General features: G+C 36.2%; 1 protein-coding gene across 5 annotated transcripts in view; it reads right to left on the bottom strand.

Annotated features, from left to right (window-relative positions):
- The window catches only part of Lrrc4c (leucine rich repeat containing 4C), a 1,170,008-nt gene that overhangs the window by 91,660 nt on the left and 1,057,366 nt on the right, over window positions 1-20,982 (bottom strand). The window lies entirely within an intron of this gene.

The following is a 20,982-nucleotide window of genomic DNA, read 5'->3' as shown; positions in this document are numbered from 1 at the left end:
TATATACCTATATAAATACATATCTATATTTATTTTGTATGTAGATATATAATCCAGCCCCTCAAATATATGTCTGCACTCTTATCTGTGTATCTACATATTTATATAGAGCTATATTATCCAATATGGTAGGCAATAGACCCATGTGGTTATTTGAATTCAAATGAGTTAATGTGAAACACAGTTTAAATTCAGTTCTTTAGTCAAAGTTAATTTATTTGCAAACATCCAGTAGACCTATGGAGCCAGTGGCTACCATATTGCACAGCACAGCTACACAACCTTTGTCACTGAAGGGACTTTGTTGGGATAGTACTGTTCTTGACACCTATCTACTTTGTATACTTGTTTTCTTTCATATTTTCATCTACTAATCCATCCATATCTAATTTACATTATAAACTCTGAAAAGGGGGTTTTTGTTTATGTTATTTCTTGCTGTTTTCCTAGTATATGTAACAAACCTTGACCCATAGGAAATACTCAGTTAAATATCCATAAAATTAGTAAATGGATTAAAACAGAACTATTCATTATTCCTTTAAAAAGAAAGAAAGAAGTGAAGGAAGGAAGAAAGAGAGAGACAGAGAAAGAGAGACAGAGAACAGCTGCATCAGTCTTCCACTCAAGAGAATTTCAACATGCCAAATTACCCTCAGCTGCATCCACCAGAGCCATTGGTCTGTTGCTTGTAATTGCCCAAATATCTCTGAATGGTAAATCTTTTAAGACTATGGCTTCCTGTAATCATTTGTCTTCTGAGCTGGAGTGAGAATTGCTGAAATATGTCAAGGTTTATGGTAGAAAGCCTGTAGACCCTGAAACTGCCAAAAATTGTAACCCTCGCAAAGGTTTTAGAGTTCAACAGGCTTTCTGCCTCCATGCTATTGTAGATAGCTAAAAGATTACAGCTGGATAGAGGGCATCAGTCAGTCTATTTGATCTTCCAAGCTCAGATATGCATTTATCTTGTGAAAATCATTTTATTCCTAATTGTATTAATTAGAATGAATGCATGGCTACTGTGAGTGATCACTACTTTTCCTGGGTGACCTTGCAAGGAACATAAAGTGCTCCTGGGGTAGGAATTCATCATTGTCAATAGTGTAGAGAATCATTTGATATGTATTAAAGATTCAAAGCAACAGCTTTCAAGCTGAATCTTAGCTTTAGAAGTTCTAGCTCCACAGCTAATGAATTCAGTTCTTTAGGTTTAAAGACCTGACATTTTTTAAGCATATTCTTTTCTCATTAGAAAGATAACAGAAATTAGACTATTTAAAAGTACACAAAAAATATTTAAAACTATTCAAAAGGGGAATTACATGCAATTTTATCATCAAAATAAAATGTCTGTTAACACTTTTGTATATTTCCTAATTCTTTTCAGTCTTAATTTCTCTATTTTTTAATTTAAAAATATTTTATGTTTCATTACACACAGTAGTTGTACATAGTTATGTAGTGCAGTGTGACAATTCTATGTGTGTACATATTGTATTTATGCACAACAAGGATGATCAAATCAGCATAATTACTATTTTTATCTCCTCAAACATTTATCATTTCTATGTGTTAGAAACCTCTAGATTCTTTCTATCTATTTTGGAATATATAATAAATCAATCACAACAACTCCTCCTAACTAAATTTTGGTGCCCATCACCCAACTTTCCTATCTATGCTACCCCTGCTAGACTCTGGTGACCACTGGTCTACTCTCTAGGCTGCAAGATCAACACCCCTATTCTTCAAGCACTCACTTAGAATCCTGTGTTTCTAATATACTTTCAGTTTTCTCCCCGTATCACAACAGTAGTCCTTAGAATTCACATATTTAACTGCTTGTACTTTTTTCTAAATATAATATGTTCCTGGCATATAATGATATGTATTTTTCTAAGAGATAAATTTGAATCATGCAGGGAATGAAAATAGTTTAAGCTGATGAACAGATCTATTAGATTGACCTTAATTTGGACATCAATGTGAGATTCTTGTTCTGCTGTGCATGTAGTAACTCACCAGAATGGTGAGGACATCAAAAAGAAGAGGCTAGGAAGCCCAGCAAAGAATACCATTCAGATTTGGGTTCCAATACTACTTCCATTCCTTCACTCAGTCCACAGATGTTTATTTAGCCAGGTATGACACTAGCTTATAGAATTATGAATAGCTGATTTTGATTAGAGCTTTCTACATTCTGTTGGGCTAAGTACTACTTAACTTATTTGATGTTCACAACTATATTATCTCCCTTACATACTAATATCTCATAAAATGAGGAAAAGTAAGAAGATGAGGGATGGAATCATGATTTAATTTCAGCTGTTCTAAATTCATTGTCCATAATCTTCTTCACTTAAAATACTTGATCTTGGGGAAATCATTTAATTAATTGTTTTAATTAATTAGATTGTTTTGAACTTCCATTTATTTTTCTATATTAAATAAGATGCAAGATAACTGAAGATACCCTGGCACATTATAAATATCTATCCAGTAAGATTCAACTACTATTATTATAATACCAGTATTAAAAATTCTGGGACCTCTGACAGAAAGAGGAAGAATTTCTTAAGTATGTCAAGAATTTACTGTATATCATAGTCATGTTCCCAAGGCATTAAAAATTCTTTGTAAACTTAATTTTAATGACTGAAGCAAAATCCATATATATGGATGTATATAACACATTTATCTCTTTCTGCTACCTGCAGACATTTTGATTGCTTCAGAATTCAATTTTCACTTGAATAAAGCTATGTGTTTCAAAGAAGTAATTCCTGTACATTCAGTACACATTCATCCATCACGTCCTATGTTAAAATTTCTGTGCTAGAAACTTGAGGTAACACAGTGATTGCTCACAGTGAGTTAGGATGTGTCCACAGAGAAGACAAACAGGCAAATGACATGTAGGCTCAAAGCAGGGAAGGGAGTCACGTAGTGGCCAAGATCAAGGTCTGTTTTTAGAAGGTGATGGTGGAGTTTCAATTCACTGATAAATGTGAACAGACTAGAGAAAATCACCAAGTAAGAGAGAGAGAGGGAACACTTTGAGTGAAAGCTGGAAAGTAGCCAAGCAAAAGCTGATGTTTAGGAACAATGAGTAGTCACCAGTCTAACTGCAGGGAAGGCATAAGCAGGAGGTTCAGAAATACAGAAAACACCCGGGCACAGGGATGCATGCCTATAATCCCAGCTATGTGGGCTGGTAAAGTTGTAAAGCATTTGTCTGGTGTGTAAGAGGACCTGAGTTTAATCCTCAGTACTGGAAAAAGTGAAAAAAGAAATACAAGAAAAGGTTAGAATTATAGGCTGTCTCTACATTATAAAGACTGAATGGAAGGATAATGAGTCCAAACCATCACATGTTTGCAATGAGAAAGCATGAGAGATTTCAGTGAATCATGTGGCACAAACAGTATCTCATTTTCTCATGTTATCAGAGAGGATATGAATCCTGGACTGGTTGAGGGTCAGGAAAAGAAAAATGTAGAGAAACCATTAAAATCCAGAAAAGATACCAGACTTAAATGTGCATTGGACAGGAGAATCTGAATATTAGTGTGACCCAGGGACCCAGAGTAAAGTACCAAAAAGTGTGAGGCAAGTTGGATGTTCCCTTACTATATCATGATTTTCTTTTCACTGATGAATAAGGAACATCCAGGGAGATAGGGCAGAATATACATACATTGTGAAACCTGAAACTTCCATCTACCAGGTTGGGTAACTACTTTTGCTGTTTCTTTTTAGACTTCCTTGAGAAGAGACCAACCAAGGCTGGACCCAAGTCTATCCAGAGTGAAATGTCTGAAAGGTGCCTTTCTCAATTGTGATACCGGACAATCATTAGTACACACTAATTCAAAATGTCACCCAAAAGAACAGGCAAGATACCAATAAGGGATATATCTGCAGAACAAGATGTACCAACCACAATTTTATCTACAGTGCCTTTTGGGAAATTAATTCTTTGCCTCCTTTCCAAGATCATCCATTCATGTTTTCCTTCACTTAACTAATTATTTTAAAATGACTACATGTTTCCCAACTAACTGTTAGGAGTCTTCAGTTTCTAAAACATATTCTACAATAGTTTAGCTTCTACCTGCAAATTAATTTCTAAAAGATACTCTCTTCTAAGTGCTTTCCTTCTTAGATTAAAAATCATTATTTAAATGCATGGAGTTCATAAAAATTAAAAGTACCTTTGAAAGGTGTGTTTATGCATACATTTTAGGCAGAGAGACCATTTCAGATATCAGAGACATGTTTTATCTAATTTAACTGTACATTCCTCAAGTGATTGAGTTTTGAGTATTTCCCACAAGATAGCTTTCAAAATGCAATAGCTTTTTATCCTATAGAGGCTGTCAGTCAGTAGTCTCCATATGCATTAAAGTCCTTATTACATAATGATCTGAGTTATTTATAACTTAAGTTACATTTAGCATTTATGTCTTTCACCATGTGTGCTTAAACCCTTCTCTACAAAGTGGACTTTATTTAATAACCTTTAATCTATTTGTATATGTCCCAAAGTACAATTCTTTCATTTTTTGCCTTACTTTTCCAGCTGTCTCTAATTTACGCTTTTAATAACTTATGGTTCCCATAATAAATGCAAAATGACAAATGCAATTGAGCACAATAAAGACAGGGCAATATAGCCCAAAGATTATGATCTTTTTACTCATGTAAACCAGATCCTTAATTTCAACTCTTCTACTAACATCTGTATATATGCAATTTCCTGTAAGCTTTTACTGATTGATTCCTCTCTAAACATGTCATTTTGAACTCATAGTTTTTTCAGGGTTAAATAAGAAACCCATATGTGTTAGCTGGGTGTGACTATGACCAAAATACCTGATAACAATAACTTGGAGGAGGAAAAGTTTATTTTGGGCTCATGGTTTTAGAGGTCTCAGTGCATGGTCTGCTGACTCCACTTCTCTGGGCCTGAGGTGAGACAGAACATCACGTGGAAGGGCATGGGAGAAGAAAGCTACTTAGTTAATGACATCAGGAAAGGGAGGAGAGGGGAACAGGAGCAGATATAGCCCAATGCACCCCAACAGACTACAATTACCACCCAATTATCAGTCCATCAAATAAATTAATCCATTGGTGAAGTTACAACTCTCATCATTCCATCATTTCCTTAAAGCCCTACCTCTGAACCTTGCTGCACTAGGGATTTTGCTTTCAACACACAAGTTTTTGAGAGGACAATTCATATGCAAATGATAACATTGAAAAATTCCTAGCCTGCACAGAGTAAGGATTTCATAAAAGACAGCTGTATTGCAATCATTTTCTCTGTAAGATACTTTTTTCCTTCCCTATTGGCAGGTAACCCTTAGTGTCTTAGCTCCTGATTCTAATGCTGTAACTTGCTTTGTTCTCTATTGTCCTCTCTCAATTGTTGTTTAAAAAGCCACCAAAAAGAATAATGTTTTAGGGTACCCCAATACTGGAGTAACAGATAACCATTCCATGGAACAAAAGTTAGCAACTCATATTCCTTCAATCTTCCTTTCCTGACTAATTCCTATTCCTTTAAGCCTTACCTTGAGCATCAGCTCCTTGGGGAAACACTTAGACACACAATTCCTGCCAATGTTCAGTTAAGAGAATTTAGCAAAGCCATTAGTTCTATTATCATGATTTGCAATGTACCCACCACATTATAACACAATATATGTCCAGGTTCTTTGTCCCCCACCCCAAATACTTAAAGCTCCTTCATGGAGAGAGAGAGAGTCAGCTTTAATTCATTTTGTTTCTCCGTCATATAGGATTGATTCTACACAAGGTTGGCACTAAAAAATTAAGGAATTATTATGAATGCAAGTTATCAATAACTCAGTACAACTTCTGATATTCATTCATCTATTTATTTCACTCTCATAACTTCAAAAAGTTGGAATATCCCCAGTGTCAATTGTTTATTATTTCTCCTTTGCTCTTAGGCAGAATCCCACCATGACAATGTTAGACAGATGGAAGTCAAAACTGTGCTCTTAAAATCATAGGGTCACCACATCAACTCATATCAACCTGCTACATAGACCACTATTATTGACTCAAAATAAGTAATTGTAAAATGTGGAGAGACTAATAAAAACATAGTAGAAATGAATCCCTACAAGCTGCCTGCATAAAAACATGAATTATCAAGACAGCTGGGCTACCTAAATCAAGTGCCTAAATTCATTATTTCTAGAGAAGCAAACAGGAGCTATTTGAATAGTTAAAACCTTTGTCCTGAGTAAATGTGTTCTCCATTGGGGTGGGTTGGAGAACACAGTATTTAGTATGACTTCTTGGAAATTTTGGAATTAATTAAGCTGATTCTAGTGCCAAAGTATAATTTTATATCTCACTAAAATGAAGTAAAATTTTATATTTTACTAAAACAAAGTAAGTTCAGGAAGAAGGATTTTTACAATAATAATGAAATTTTAACACAGTGGGTTCTATTGTTCCCTTCCTGTCTCATTTTTTTTTTTAGAGGTTTTAGCCAACCAAGTGTGAGGTAATGGATGGAAACATCTAAAAGTGAGACCATAATATCTTAGTGAATTTAAATGATTACTAGAAGATAGAGTGTTCTAATTGGTAGCATAAAACCTTCCTGGAGGATTGCTTCTATGTAACAAACCCCAACATACTTCCTAATCCTTAATGACATCTTTCTTTAGATTTAGATTGAGACCGAGAAGACCCAGAAAACGAATAATTTACTGATAGTAAACTACAAGTTATAGACAAGTCATCAGCACTATTCAATTCAACTTTCCCTAAATTGTTTCATTATAATTTTCACTAAATCTAGATGATCTGAAAATCATTAGCTTAGTTTTAAAAGAGCACCCATGTAGGCTCAGAGAAGTTCTGTGATTTGCCAGAAGCCAGGCAGTTAATAAGGAGAATGCTGGTTTGGATATTCCATTCCAAATTATCTGATTCAAAGTCTAGTGCTCCTTCTATTATGACTCATACTTCTATCCTAATAGTAACAATTTCAAGCTAGATCAATTTCAATTCAATAAATTCAATCTGGCCTCCATGTACTTCCTGTGAACAATTTTTGACAAATCCTCAACACCACCACAATAATACGCTCAACTCTAGGTGGTTGTTGCCTGGGGAAATGGCATGCGTTGTTGCCAGTAATATTTCACTAGCATAGAACTGGCTTCAAATCCATATCATCTCCTATGTCCAATGAGATGAAAAGTTATTTATGATATTTTACACAGAAGTAATAACCCTGTTTATATTTGAAAGTGGTTTGAGGCCAATCTCAAACCATCTCTTCTTCAGGGCTTGGTCAGATTGCACAGATTATACATAGAACATCTAGAACAAGACCATCTTCTGTCATACAAAGCACAGAGGTTAACAGATTTAAAGTTTCTTCTTAAGTAGATTCTGCTCCTAATAGGCACTATGATCATGCAAAATTCCTTCTGAGCCTCAGCTTGAAAAGATATAAAGTTGTGGGGACAATTCTCAGACTTAAACAGCATTTTAATCCTGAAAGTTCCATTTCAAGATTCAAATGCTGTTTATTTCATATGTGTACATATGTGTTTATACATGTTACACATTTTGCGTTTCACAATAATTATTTAAATGCGTGTTAGCTATAAGAATTCATTTAAGACTAGGAAAATGACAATTCTCTGATTTTTATAGTCTTTTATCTCAGGGTGCTAAAGGATCTTACAGAATTCATTAATTAAATTTCTGTCTCCCTCTTCTGAAAGGTGAGACCTAAAGGCTGTTATTCTCTGTCATTACGCATATGGCACCATTACACGATATAAATTTTGGAACACAGAGCACTGAGAAAGTAGACACTCTTAAGAAGAGTGATCCCTCTGAAAATAAAGCGAGGCAGGGGACACTATGGAAATAAACTGAATCCGGAAGCTGCAGCAGGCAGAACTGGTACATAAATGTTATGGTGGGAATCTTTGGAATATGACACTGGTTTTCCAATTAATTAAATCATTTATGCCTTCCTCCCCTCTTCCCCTGGGTGATAGGGGCTGTGTAAAAGTCGTCCTATGTTTACACCTCCCATTCTACATAAGTAAATGATGTTTCTTTGAAGGCCATGATTATGACAATAGTTTTAAGTTTACCTACCTCTCTGTTCTCTCTCTGGACACAGCTTCCTCCTGAAGTTAGAAATAGGTCAGTTAGTTTACCACTGACACCCTTCCCCTGAAATATTATTTCAAAAGGTCATAGAGTTAAAGCACAGGTTTGTTTGTGTTCTGGAAGGAGAGGAGGGAGGAGGAGGAGAGAAAGGCAGCAAAATCTTCTCATTTAAATGCAGGATCACTCCCTGCATTCTTGAGTCAATTATTCCTTGTTGAGTGCCAGGGTTGTGGTTATGTAAACTTTAGAGACAATGGGTATTAAAAAGTGAAAGAAAGAGAACAAGAATACTGGGGTGAGGCTTGGGGGCTGGGCACCAGAGAATATCACAGATTTCTAAACAAGGTTATTTGAAAAATAAGAAATCTGAAACAGAACAATAGACTGTGGATTTCTATTTTGCTAAAATTTTTAGATTTGTTAGGAAGGAGGAAAGGTCTACCACTGAAGGCTGACCCACTGCCTATGAAGTAAGATGCAGGATGAGTCACATGTTAACCAGCATCAACCAGGTAGCAATCTGCATGTTTTGACTGCTGTCTAAGAAAAGTGGTGGCTTATAAGTGGGAGGATTCAAATCCAGGACGAATTCCAGATTCTTCATCCTCCACACTGAAGCTCTTTCTTTCTCTTTCCATGAACTCATGTCTCTCTCATTGCTCATTCTTTTCTTGTCTCTTTCAATCATCTCTTCTAAATGCTGTCCTATTAGCCACTCTCAACTAAGCATTATCAGAAAGGCTACTGACATCTACTACTTGAATTCCACATTTAAAGCATTGCATTCTTCTAGTGGGACCAAATCTATATGAGTTTTGAATCCCATGTATGCCCATGTTTCTGTGGTTTCCAGATAAATTGGCAAAGCAGAATAGACTACAGTTTGGACCTTGTTCCAGGGAAACTACAACATTCACTGTGACTTGCAAGCTTTTTTAAGAGTAGTACTCAAAGTGAAACACATACCTCTCAGAGAAAGGAGAGAACAGATAATAAACTTTCCTTCTACGTCCACGTTGAAAGCTATTATGCTATCCAAATAATCCTACATTCCTCTGGTTTACAGAAAGCAGACTAAATGCCACATAATGACTAGCAGTCACATTTATCTAAAATGCTTCACCGTGAGTTATAAGCTGCTGCAAACAATGATTCTTTGCTTGTGTAATATTGCTCACAAACCATCCTTTCAAACAGATGTTTCCTGTCTGCACTCAACAGGTGAATGTTTGTGAATCACAAGACTTTCCTGTGGTGCAGTTTTTACTTTTCTCATATATAAGATATAATAATATATTGAAAGGGGCCCAGTAAGGCCCATTGTCAGTATGTTCCCTTGACACTTTGGAAGGAGGGCTGGGGGATGGCTATGGCAAGGGAACGGACAGATGTGAATGGTGGAAACACGCCATTAAGGGAATAAGTTTATAAAATGAGCCAACTCTACCAACCCCCACATGCTTTCTTTTCCAAGAAAAAATTTACCTGCAGCTCTGCCTGGCTTAAGTAGATGGGATATGTCACATTCCTCAGAAAACTACTCATTATCTACAGGAGAAATGCAGGCCCAAAATAATCAGAGGAATGAACCCAAGTTACCCTGAAGAGAAAGACTTTTGTGACCCTTTTCATAGACCAGATCTCAAAACTCAAGGAGATAAGGATAATTCCTTCTAACCATAAAATCTGTAAGAATTTATGGTTAAGAATCCAATTAGAACTGATTAGCATGGGCCAAGGTGACCTAGAGTTGTCATGGTAGTGGGGACTTGAAAGTCTGATGTCATCCTGCTGTCAGTCAAAAGTCAAAAGGTGGACATGAGTGGGACTCCCTGGAAACTTCTCTGAGGTCCCCAATAAAACTGAGCGCAGGAGAGGCATAATGTTCCCTTCCTCTCTGAGACCACCCACTCTCTCCCTTGAGAGTGTCTGCTTTCCCCTTTCCTAACCCTTCAATAAACTCATGCCTGTTACTCTGAGCAACATAACTGAAATCTTACTTTCTAACTTGATCACAAGAATTGAGGTGTGAAGGTGGAGTCTTTGCACTTCCCCAGTTTCCCAGAAGGCCCCAGTTCTGTAACAGTTGCACAATACCTCTTTGTTCAGAAAACCCAAATTTAGCTGAGGACCAACAAATACGCATATTGCAATGACACCACTGCTTGCTAACAATGCTAGGCTACCATGCCAGATCAGGACATGAAGGCAAAAAATGATGTGAGAAATTAAGGTACATCAGAAGTTTTAATATGTGCAAAAAGAGAAGGAAAAAAAAGTCACTTGGAAACTCAGAAACTAATAACCCTTTTACTTAAGACATATTAAGACAAATTTAACTTTTTCTTTTTACTACCTATTCAGGGAATAATTGTCTTCTTTTTCAATTCCTCCCCCTCCTTGCAGCCTTTTCCTCTGTAGCTATGGCTCTATACCATTTAAAATCCACATTTTAAACATGTATTTAAACTTTTCTTTTTAGCTTGTAATATTAGTGTTAATATCACCCTCACCCACATATTTGTCAGGATATCAAACTATTTATAAACACATAAAAGAAGAAAGAAGTAACAATAAATTGTCATGTTTCTTTTTTCCAATGTATTTAATTTAGGGACTTAGGAACATTTCCCTAGGTTTAGAGGTCTAAGCGTTTACGGATGTATCTATATCTACAGAGATGGAGGAAATAAGATGTGCTAATTATTGTAGCACTGCTATTAAGCTCCAGATAGTTTTGCATTTATGCCTATGGATTAACAAATGATTCTTCGAAGAGTATAGACCACAAGGCAATTTTGAGAATACTCAGAAACAAAACACCATCAGTGCCAAATTTGTGGTATTTTTCATTATTGTGATGACTGGGATGTGGATCATTTCTTTTCAGTGATAACATCAACAAGCAGCATACTTCTCCCTGAGTCTGAGCTGAAGTAATAATGCCCGATCCCTATCCTAGCTGTTGGACCTTTGAAATGATGCCAATTCCTAGTTGGAACTCCCCTTGGAAGAATACGATACTAGTGATGTAAGAGAAAAACAAATGTAGCCAAGAATATTGATGTGGGGATATGCATGGGGCTGTTTTTAAGGTTTACAGATCAATAGAATTTAAAACTCTAATTCCATGTTAAATAGAGAAACATTTCACCATCACAGAAAAAGGGACAACACAATGATGTTACTTGACAACCAAGTCACTGACTTAATTTTCTGAGTCTTCTCTTCATCTGCTGCTGCCTAGCAACTTGAAAATTGCTTTCTTATCCTACTAATTTGGGGCATAAGAGGTGTGTTTGCATGTGTTTACCCAGGAGAGAGAAGAAAAAAAATTGGCAGGGGAGGAGGAGGATTCGATGACCAGCTAGCTACAAGGTGGAGGCAGGTGCTGAACCTTGACGGAGACTCCCAGACTCCAGTAGGAGGAATTTTTCAGGAGCTCAAATATTTAATAGGCATAAAACAGATGGAAGAGAAACTTTTTTTTTTAAGAGGAAAGAACATGATAAATTTATCATAAGCAAAAAGAATTTGAGATACCTATAGAACATCTATCTACAGATTGCCAAAAATCAGATGGAAATAGGATTCTGGGATAAGAGAAAGCGGTAGCAATTACTGATAATCATTTGAACGTCTTTAGTAGCACGTAGGTGGTAGATGAAGACAAAGAGATAGATAAAATGCAGAACAGAATGCTCCTTGACGTTTGCTCTTTTTAGCTCTGATTCTTCTCTATTTACCTTAACTATACGCAAATATGTTCAAAATAATAAAATCAGGTGTCAACTGAGAGAATAGATGCCGCCTCACTGTAAAAGGTCATTGTGTTGCCCATGTTCGCGCTGCTTTATTGCAATTATTTGCTTTCATGGGTGTCCTTCACCAGACTGTAAGATTCCTGAGAGCAGGTGATAGTGGCTGGCACAAAACAGAGATGCATTAATAATTATTTAATGACACCTCAGGGAAATAAGTGAGTGAGTTAATGAGGAAAAACAGGATGTAGAAACCAGGCCTGAATCTCAACTTAGGTGAAGTCAGAACTTCATGGCTAGCATTCAATTTCTGATTTACAATAACTTCTGAGAATAGAAATAACCAAAAAAAAAAAAAAAAAAAATACTGCAAACCCAGGCTAATTTCACCAAAGGTAGTTCTAGGACTATCTACCATTTTGAATGTCACTGTGAAGATATCATTATTAAGAATCAATAGCTAATGTAGTGTATGTATGTGCACACATGTGTATTTATATGTGTCCAAAAACTTGTATTACCAGCATACATGCTTCCAATAAATTATATAGTCAATTTGTGATAATGAAAACTATATTTATATAGTATATGCATATTTGAAATTTATTAAATGCTTATTATATGACAGGTGCAAAATCAAATACTTTGTAGACATTATCTCACTTCATTCTCCCAATCACCCTATGAGATAGCAATTTTTAAGCCTATTTAGAAATGCTTTAGGTTCACGCACTCAGGCACATTTTAGAAATGACATATAAGCAAGCATTGTAGATGTTCAAAATGAAAAGTACACTTTCCTAAAGTGTGACATTCAAGACCCCACACAATTCAGCATGTATAAAAATATGTATATTTAATTTGTACACAGTTGGTACTTTGTATAGCACATATTTTGAATGCATACATGTAAGTCACTTTTTCCTTATTTCAATATCTAAAGATTGATATATGTCATAAAGGCACTAAGGTTAAAATCAAGAATAGATGAGTCAACCTTTTTATACCATTTCTTACTATAGCACAAGGGACAAATTGGAAGATCACCTCTACTTCTCTCAGTTTCAAAAAACAAATGAAATTCTCTATTATGCATCAAAGCTTATTGAGGTAGAAATTTCTTACTGCCAATAAATTAAGAGACATCAGCTTGGGCTATTTTCTTGCTAGAGACAGTGGGAACAAAAATCACTTGATAGGAAAATTTGCTGATCAAATGCAATAATAGTTCTTATATAATAGAGAGATACATTCAACTTTTTAAAAATTTAAATTTATAAATTTCTGTGCATTTGTATGTTCAGTCTTTTTTAGAACAGATCCTTATTCATTAATATAATCCTCTGTAAAGTAGCCAAGAAGAAGATATAAGATAAAAAAGTGAAAATAATTGAAACAAATCTTTCCAAGTTCAGTTGTAGGAGAGGCTATCAGACTTATTTCTAGAGACTAATTTCTTCCATCAGAGATATGATTTTAACTGCTTTCATTCCATCTTGCCTGGACTGCTACAGTAGCTAACGGGTGTCTCTGCCTCCATTCTTCCCTATTTCCAAGTCATTCAAAATCTATCATGTCATTAGAAGCTAATATACCATAGAAAACATTTCATATAATGTTTCATAAATGTTTTTGTTCACCCCTAAAATGCAAATATATAGAAAAGATAAAATAGAGACTGCTTGACTCAGCTAATATTTGAATATGGAGGAAACAAATTTTAAAAATCAAACTAAAGAATTATGGAGTAATAGATTCTTCCATTGGATATTTCTGTGTAAAAAGTGAATACTGCTTTTAATACACACAGTTTAGGTTGATGTTTCCTTTAATTATATTTTGGTTATGTGGATTTTCCATACACCTAAATAATTTATGATAAGACAAGAATTGACTTATTTAAAATAGGTCAGAAAGATGTTTTGTGGTTATATGACACTGAACATTTTCTTTAACTACTCTAAGCCATTACTATACTGGGTTAGTAATAGTTCCCATTTCACACAATTACACCAATTAAATTAAAACATGCTCGTAAAACACTTTGACTAAACCTGGATTCTAATGATTAAATATGGACATGATTACATCATTATTATCATCAGAGCATTTGTGTGATTTTCTGTTTGCCTTTCTAGAATACCTTCATGTTCTCAGAAACTATCATACTTAGTCTTCACAGTTGCTGAAAGTATTCACCAAGGTCTTATGCCTGCATGCTAGATCAAACGCATTATATGGCATAACCCTGAAGTCAAAGAAAGTTGAAAATTAAGACAGATTATCAATAAGAAACACTTGACAGCTAAAGCCTAAATACCTCACTCAATAGATAAGGCACAGTACAGAAATAAATAAGATATAAATAGCGGAAATAAGAAATAGGAAAAACTTTAAAAAAATGGTACAGGGTTTTTTTTTTTTTTTTGCATTTCTTACAAATCAACATGATAATCACTAAATGGGTACCTCTTTACCAATGATTTTTCAATAAAAAAGAAGAAAAGAAACTTTTGTATCAAACACAAGAGGAAAACCTATAAACTTTCTGAAATCAAGTAATCTTCAACTGAACTCCATGGACCTGTTCATTGTCTGAAGACTAAACTAAATGCATGGGTTTGTTATTTTTTTATTCTTATTCTCAAAATGCAAATTTTTTCCAAAGTGCCTAGACTTTGCTGTTTTGTATAGCCCAGGACTCCAAACTGTCTCGGTATTTGTCCATGCCAGCCATGAGTGCTGAGACAGTATAGAGAACAAGTACCCAAGAAAAAGCAGAGCTACAAGGGTACAGGGCTTCACCCTGCCCTTCAGGGCAATAGGCAGAGTGGGGCAGAAAAGTTCCCTTCCTGCCCCAAGGCCACTGGCTCTTTTTTTTTTTCTCCCAGAGCTCTATAAGGCTTGGTTTTTAAATATGTTTGACCCCTATTTAACAAAACAAAGCAGGCAGCAGGAGTATAAGATAAAATGGGCATTTTAATAATCTCAAGTTAATTATTTCAGATGAAAAAGGAACTCTCTTAAGAAAACAGCAGCTGCTGGCTTAAGGAAATGTAGGCCCTGCCAAATCGTAATAAGGTCCTAAATATTCCCCTATAATGATTATTGTTCTCATTAAAGGAGATAACTTTTAAAATGGAATCTTCATTGCCGGGTGTGATGGTGCATGCCTGTAATCCCAGACACTCTGGAGGCTGAGACAGGAGGATCTCAAGTTTGAGACCAGCCTCAGCAACTTAGCAAGGCTCTAAGCAACTTAGCTAGAGCCTAATTCAAAATTTTAAAATATAGCAAAAAGGGGTAGGGATGTGGCTTACTGTTTAAAGCACTTCTGGGTTCAATCCTAATCTTGACCACACCCATCACCCTGGACAAAACAACAACAAATTTAATCTTTGTTCTCTAAAGAACTTGTGGTACTTCAACAGTATTGTGATCTTTATTTATTTATTTATTTTCCTGTTTGTTTCTTATTGTTTATTTGTTTGTTAACCCTGAATTTTGCCAACACTAAGCAAGAACACTATCAGTGAGCTACGTCCCCATTCCCCTCGCATTTGTGGATTCTTTCTATTTTCTTTTTATTCTATTTAGCTATACATGATAGCAGAATGCATTCATTCATTGTACACAAATGAAGTGCAACTTTTCATTTCTCTGGTTGTACACCATGTGGAGTCACACCATTTGTGTAATCATACATGTACACAGGGTAATGATGTTTGTCTCATTCCAACATCTTTCCTTCTCCCTGCTCCCTCCACTCCCCTCATTTCCCTTTATACAATCCAATGTTCCTCCATTCTTCCCTTACCCCCCTTTCCCCCCATTACGTATCATCATCCACTTATCAGAGAAAACATTTGGCCTTTGGTTTTTTGGGATTGGCTTATCTCACTTAGCACGATATTCTCCAACTCCATCCATTTATGCGCGAATGCCATAATTTTATTCTTCTTTATGGCTGAGTAATATTTCACTGTGTGTGTACACCACAGTTTCTTTATCCATTCATCTGTTAAAGGGCATCAAGTTTGGTTCCACAATTTAGTTATTGTGAATTGAACTGCTATAAACATTGATTCTTTCTTAATGATCACGAAAGACTATACCTCCCAGTACACTCCCTCCTTGTGATGATATCATGATTAACAACACAATTAGGTAGAGCCAGATAACTTGTTCTGACAAACAGTAGTAGGCAGCCATGAGCAGGCATGTGGGAGGCAGGGCACAGAAGGGTGGTAACTATAGGGAGGACAACAGACACATGCATCAAAGCAAGTCCTTAAGTCACAGGACTGGGAATCACAGGGAATTTTATCAAGGCAGGCAGAGATCTGGAAAATGGGAACAGGTATGCTGAATCTTCTCCAGTCATAGTTAATGATAGCCCCTTAAAGGAACTATTGACTCAAGACCGTGCTACATCTACTCCTTGTGACCAGGCCATCACCAGCCTCACAAAGAAAATGCACTCAGGGCTATAAAAAGTGTAATAAGTTGCAAAGTCAGAAATGAGAAATAAAGGCAAGAACAAAGGATCCAAACCCCTTAAAAAATTCAGACTCTGTAAAAGCTACCCTGTTCTCCCCAGAGGCATCCTGTTTGGTGTCTGCAGTGGGCATCTATGCTCTCACTTTTTCTAATAAACTCCTGTCTGTGGTCTGTGCAACTCATTTGAAATCCTTCCTGAGGGATTGCCAGAATGTGTTGTTGTGGACCCCTGCTGTTGCTGTGGCTCTGTTACAGGCTTCTTCTGTAACAGTGAACAGAATGTAGTGCGTCACTTGCAGAGTAAGGCAGAGAAAAGCCCCTAAAGCATATAGAGCTCTTTCCCCGTGGGATAGAGATTGATTTAGAAGCCATGTGTTGAGAATGTAAAGTCCCAAGATAGAAGCAGATTGTCCCCCTGACACACCCCTTGAAAGGAAGCTGCCCTGTAGAAAAAAAAGGGCCACAGCCTACTTTACTTTCACAAAAATTAAACTTCTATTATGTTATTCAGGGTTGATTTGTTATAGGAGCAGAACTCAGATAGTCCTGACTAATACAGCTCCTCACACAGTAAGTGCTTAATATGCTCTTTGAAGAACAAATGTGCAGAGCTGAGAACACATTTTCTAGTAACACCAAAGTCTATATACGAATTACAAAAAAGGGGAAAAAAAAGTCATATTGATTTATTTAAAAAAAAATCAATGGGTGCATATTAAGCATGCTCAGACTATAGCAGTTGTCTAAACAGCTCAGAGAGTACCCAAGTGTGATTCCACATAGCTGACTAAGGTACATAGACAGGTCATATTCATGCAAAAAGATTATTACCATCATGAAACAGCCTACATATGCTAAGTTCAAAGTGAATGAAGAGAACAATCTGTTTGGAAGGGAGTGGATCTGTAACTTTTACTCAATTTCCATCCTTATTCTGCCTTTTATCTTCTTATCTTGGCAAAGTTGAAGATACTTTGTGAAAAAGAGAGAGAATGGAACTTTACAGCAGCTACCACCATCTCAGTTTTGGGCTGGGTAGTGGAGCAGGGGGAAATGTAGACCCTTATCTCAGTTCTGCTGGGCATGGCCTCAGGACTTTGATCTTAGATTGGAATCTCTCTTACTTTTTATCTCCTACCCATGAAGTGGCTCCAATGACAAACTCTAACTAACAGAAGATCATGGCAAAGGTTAAGTAGCACCATTCATATGTAGAAGCCAGCAAAGCATTCAGCAGTGTTAGCACATGATTCATATTGATTTCATTTTCTAATTCCCTTTCTTTTATTTCAACATCCCTCTTTTCTATACTCCCCATATTTCTTTTCAATGCCTTATTTTATCCTTTGATTTAAACTAAAAAAAAAAAAAAAAAAAAAAGAAAATGAATGCTAGATGTCCAGCAAACCCCCTATCAGTATGAAATATCTATGCTCTCAAAGTTTGTTTATTATATAATTTGGAACTGACATCATGAATTCATTGAAAATATCAAAGTATCCTGATATTCCATACTGCCAAACTTGGAGTCAGGAGAGAAAATGAGTTAAGGAGGGTAGAAATGGTAGAATCCACTTCAAAGAACACAAGCAAAACTGGGAAGAGTTGTAGCTGAATATAGCTTACCAAAAAAAAAAAAAAAATTAGAGTTTCATAGACACATAATTATCTGTGCTTTCCTGGAATTTAATTAATTCAGATAAATTTTAAACCAACTTAGTATGAGTGGTACATTGTTTTGCTCAGTGCAACTCAAAAGGATCCAAAGTTTCTATAGCAGCACAAGTTCATACTGTACATCCATGCATACTATTAAGAGTGCATTTTTCAAGGGTGGAAAATAAGGAGATGTAGTGGTACTGCCACAGTTTTTCCTGAGTCTTTTAGCTACTATCAGCCAACACAGTCAATATCCAGTGAAGAAAAACCTCCTCACCCTCTGAATCCCTGACTGGGTCCTGCTATAGACACTTTTTATTCCAGAACACTTAGAATTCTTAATTTTTTTTCAACTCATGAATATGACCCCAAATCGGTCCTTGGGTTTCATAAGGATTACTGATCTTTGGTTAGCCTCAATTGTGCCTACCCTTGATCCTGAGACTACACTGACTCTGGAGATACTACATAGTGAATACCCCAGATACATCCTATCCAGGCAACAGCAGCATCCAGAAAAATGCAGAATCAGAAGGACACATCAAAGGAAAGAGAGATACAAAAGACTTTTCCCTTATGACCAACCAATACTCCAAAGAATCTGTCAATGCAAAAATTTACTCAAAAAAATTAAATTCCCCTAAGTGAGAGAAATGAAAATCCTTATCAGGTCTGAGTTGCAGAGTTGAAAAGAAGGAATGAATACCTACTGATAAAATGTGGCAATATGGAGATATGTTTCTAAGAGAGTTTGGAATCATTCTCCCCTCGTCTGATCCATGTGTCTACTGAAGTATTATGTTCCCTATGCTAAAGGGAAATGTTGATACAAAAGTGATCTTTGTCTTGCGGGGTTCAAGGAATGAAGATAAATGGGAAGCAATTAAAGTTTGAGTGAAGCTGCAGCCAAGGCATGGACCTGCTAATACAACTCTTTCCTCCATCTGTCCCCCACAAAACCTGACTTTATGCTGAATTCTCAAGAATGACATTTAAATCTCAGCATGGAGCTAGGTGAACTAACTAACCTACAAGTCATTACTTCTATTCTCCATTTATATACCTACAATATGACAAAGACTTTGTCTAAAGCTATTTTCTGTGTGCAGGTGCAAACGACCAGGATCAAAATCCCCACTCAAATGCTTTCTCCATCAAAAAGCTAGTTCCTTGGTAGAGCTGATTTCAATTACTTTCAGATTTTCAGATTTCCAAGCATGTTGTTTCCAAATCTAGTATTACCTAAACTTCACTTCTTCTTCTCTTCTCTTCTCTTTCCTCCTCCTCCTCCTCCTCCTCCTCCTCCTCCTCCTCCTCCTCCTCCTCCTCCTCCTCCTTCTTCTTTCTCTCTCTCTCTCTCTGTCTCTCTCTCTCATCTTTATCCTCTGTAGGCAAACTGAGAATATTTAGAACTTACCTTCTTGGTCATTATGACCCTCAAAATGTCTACAAATCAGTACCTGCTTGAGGAATTTAATTTCAAATATAAAAAAGAGGGGATGTCTCACATTATTTCCTCCTGTTCATGTTTGAGAAAATTGAGGTATCTAACCCAATGTAAGTATGCAATGGAAAAAGGGAAAGAGAAGAGTTAAAACAACCAATTACTACTCAAAATGTTTGAGGTGGCATTCAGCATTCAATTCATTGTCTTACCTAATAAGTTGTCTATTAGGTAAGACCTTGTGAAGGAACATGAAGCAGCTCTTCTGCTGTGGCAATGCATAAGCTCTCTGAATACTGATCATTCCTGATTCTGTTGCAAACAAACTCCCAATTTGCTTCTATCAGCCAGAAAGCCCAGATAAGCAGAAGTCCAATGCTTTCTCAACACAAAATAATCTGAAAATTCAGAAAGTCCCTTTATGGTCTGGCAAGGTGGAGCTTGGACAGTCTAGATGGTAATTTCTTGATAAACAAAGCCCCCCAAATATGTGCTTATTTCATGGTAAGATACTTAGTTGACCTTTGATTATACCTATAAACCTAAAGGAATAATACTCTGCTACTCAAGTGCTGGTGACCAGCAGTATCAGCATCACCTGTGAGCTCTAAGATATACAGAATCTAAGAATTCATCTCAGACTTCTTGCAGCAGAATTCACATTTTAACAGTATCCCCAAGTGACCCATATAGAGGTAATATTTTAAGTAGTATGGACACTGGATATTCTGACAGCAATATTTTATTTGGGTTCAATCCCCAGCACCGTGAAAAAAAAAAAGCTGGAGAACCAGAGGGTACAGGCTCTACATCTGTCTGTTAGTTCACTAGTTGAACTGCTACCCAGTAATCTGAAGAAAAAAAAAAAAAAGAAGCATCAGGACTTCAATATTTTATTTGCCTCCTTCCCCACCCCTTGGGAAAATAAAGTATGTGTTTTCCATACCATTTCCTTCTCTATCCCTGAATTTTTTTTAAATGCAGCCTTCTATTTGTTTTAGTACACAACACAAAAAGATGAAACATTTCATTTATATATTTTATATCATTTGATTCTTCTGATATCCCCCGAATATCCTAACATGTAACTTGTCGCATGTCATTTATGTAACAAATGTCTAAGACCCTGTATATTCAATCTTCGAATATGCAGAAAGCTTCCCCCATCACTATCCAACCCTCCATGCCTAGAATTCTAGTTGGATTATACATGGAGCCAAGAACTTAAAAACCCAAGTCTATCTTATTTTTGAATCTTTTGCTCTTTTTGATTACCATAACCCAGCTTTTCCCAAGTGGAGACACTAAACACACAGATTGTTGATGAAAGCTTTTATAAGCACCATTATATAATAGCATCACTGTCAGTCTATCTAAAGTATGTGTGCTGCCAATGTAAAAAAGAAAAAAGAAAATCAAATCCATGCTTAC

The sequence above is a fragment of the Sciurus carolinensis genome, chromosome 11, assembly GCF_902686445.1.
Source record: "Sciurus carolinensis chromosome 11, mSciCar1.2, whole genome shotgun sequence".
NCBI classification, from domain to species: domain Eukaryota; kingdom Metazoa; phylum Chordata; class Mammalia; order Rodentia; family Sciuridae; genus Sciurus; species Sciurus carolinensis.
The sequence above is the reverse complement of the archived record's forward strand: the minus strand, read 5'-3'. Positions and strand labels throughout refer to the sequence as shown.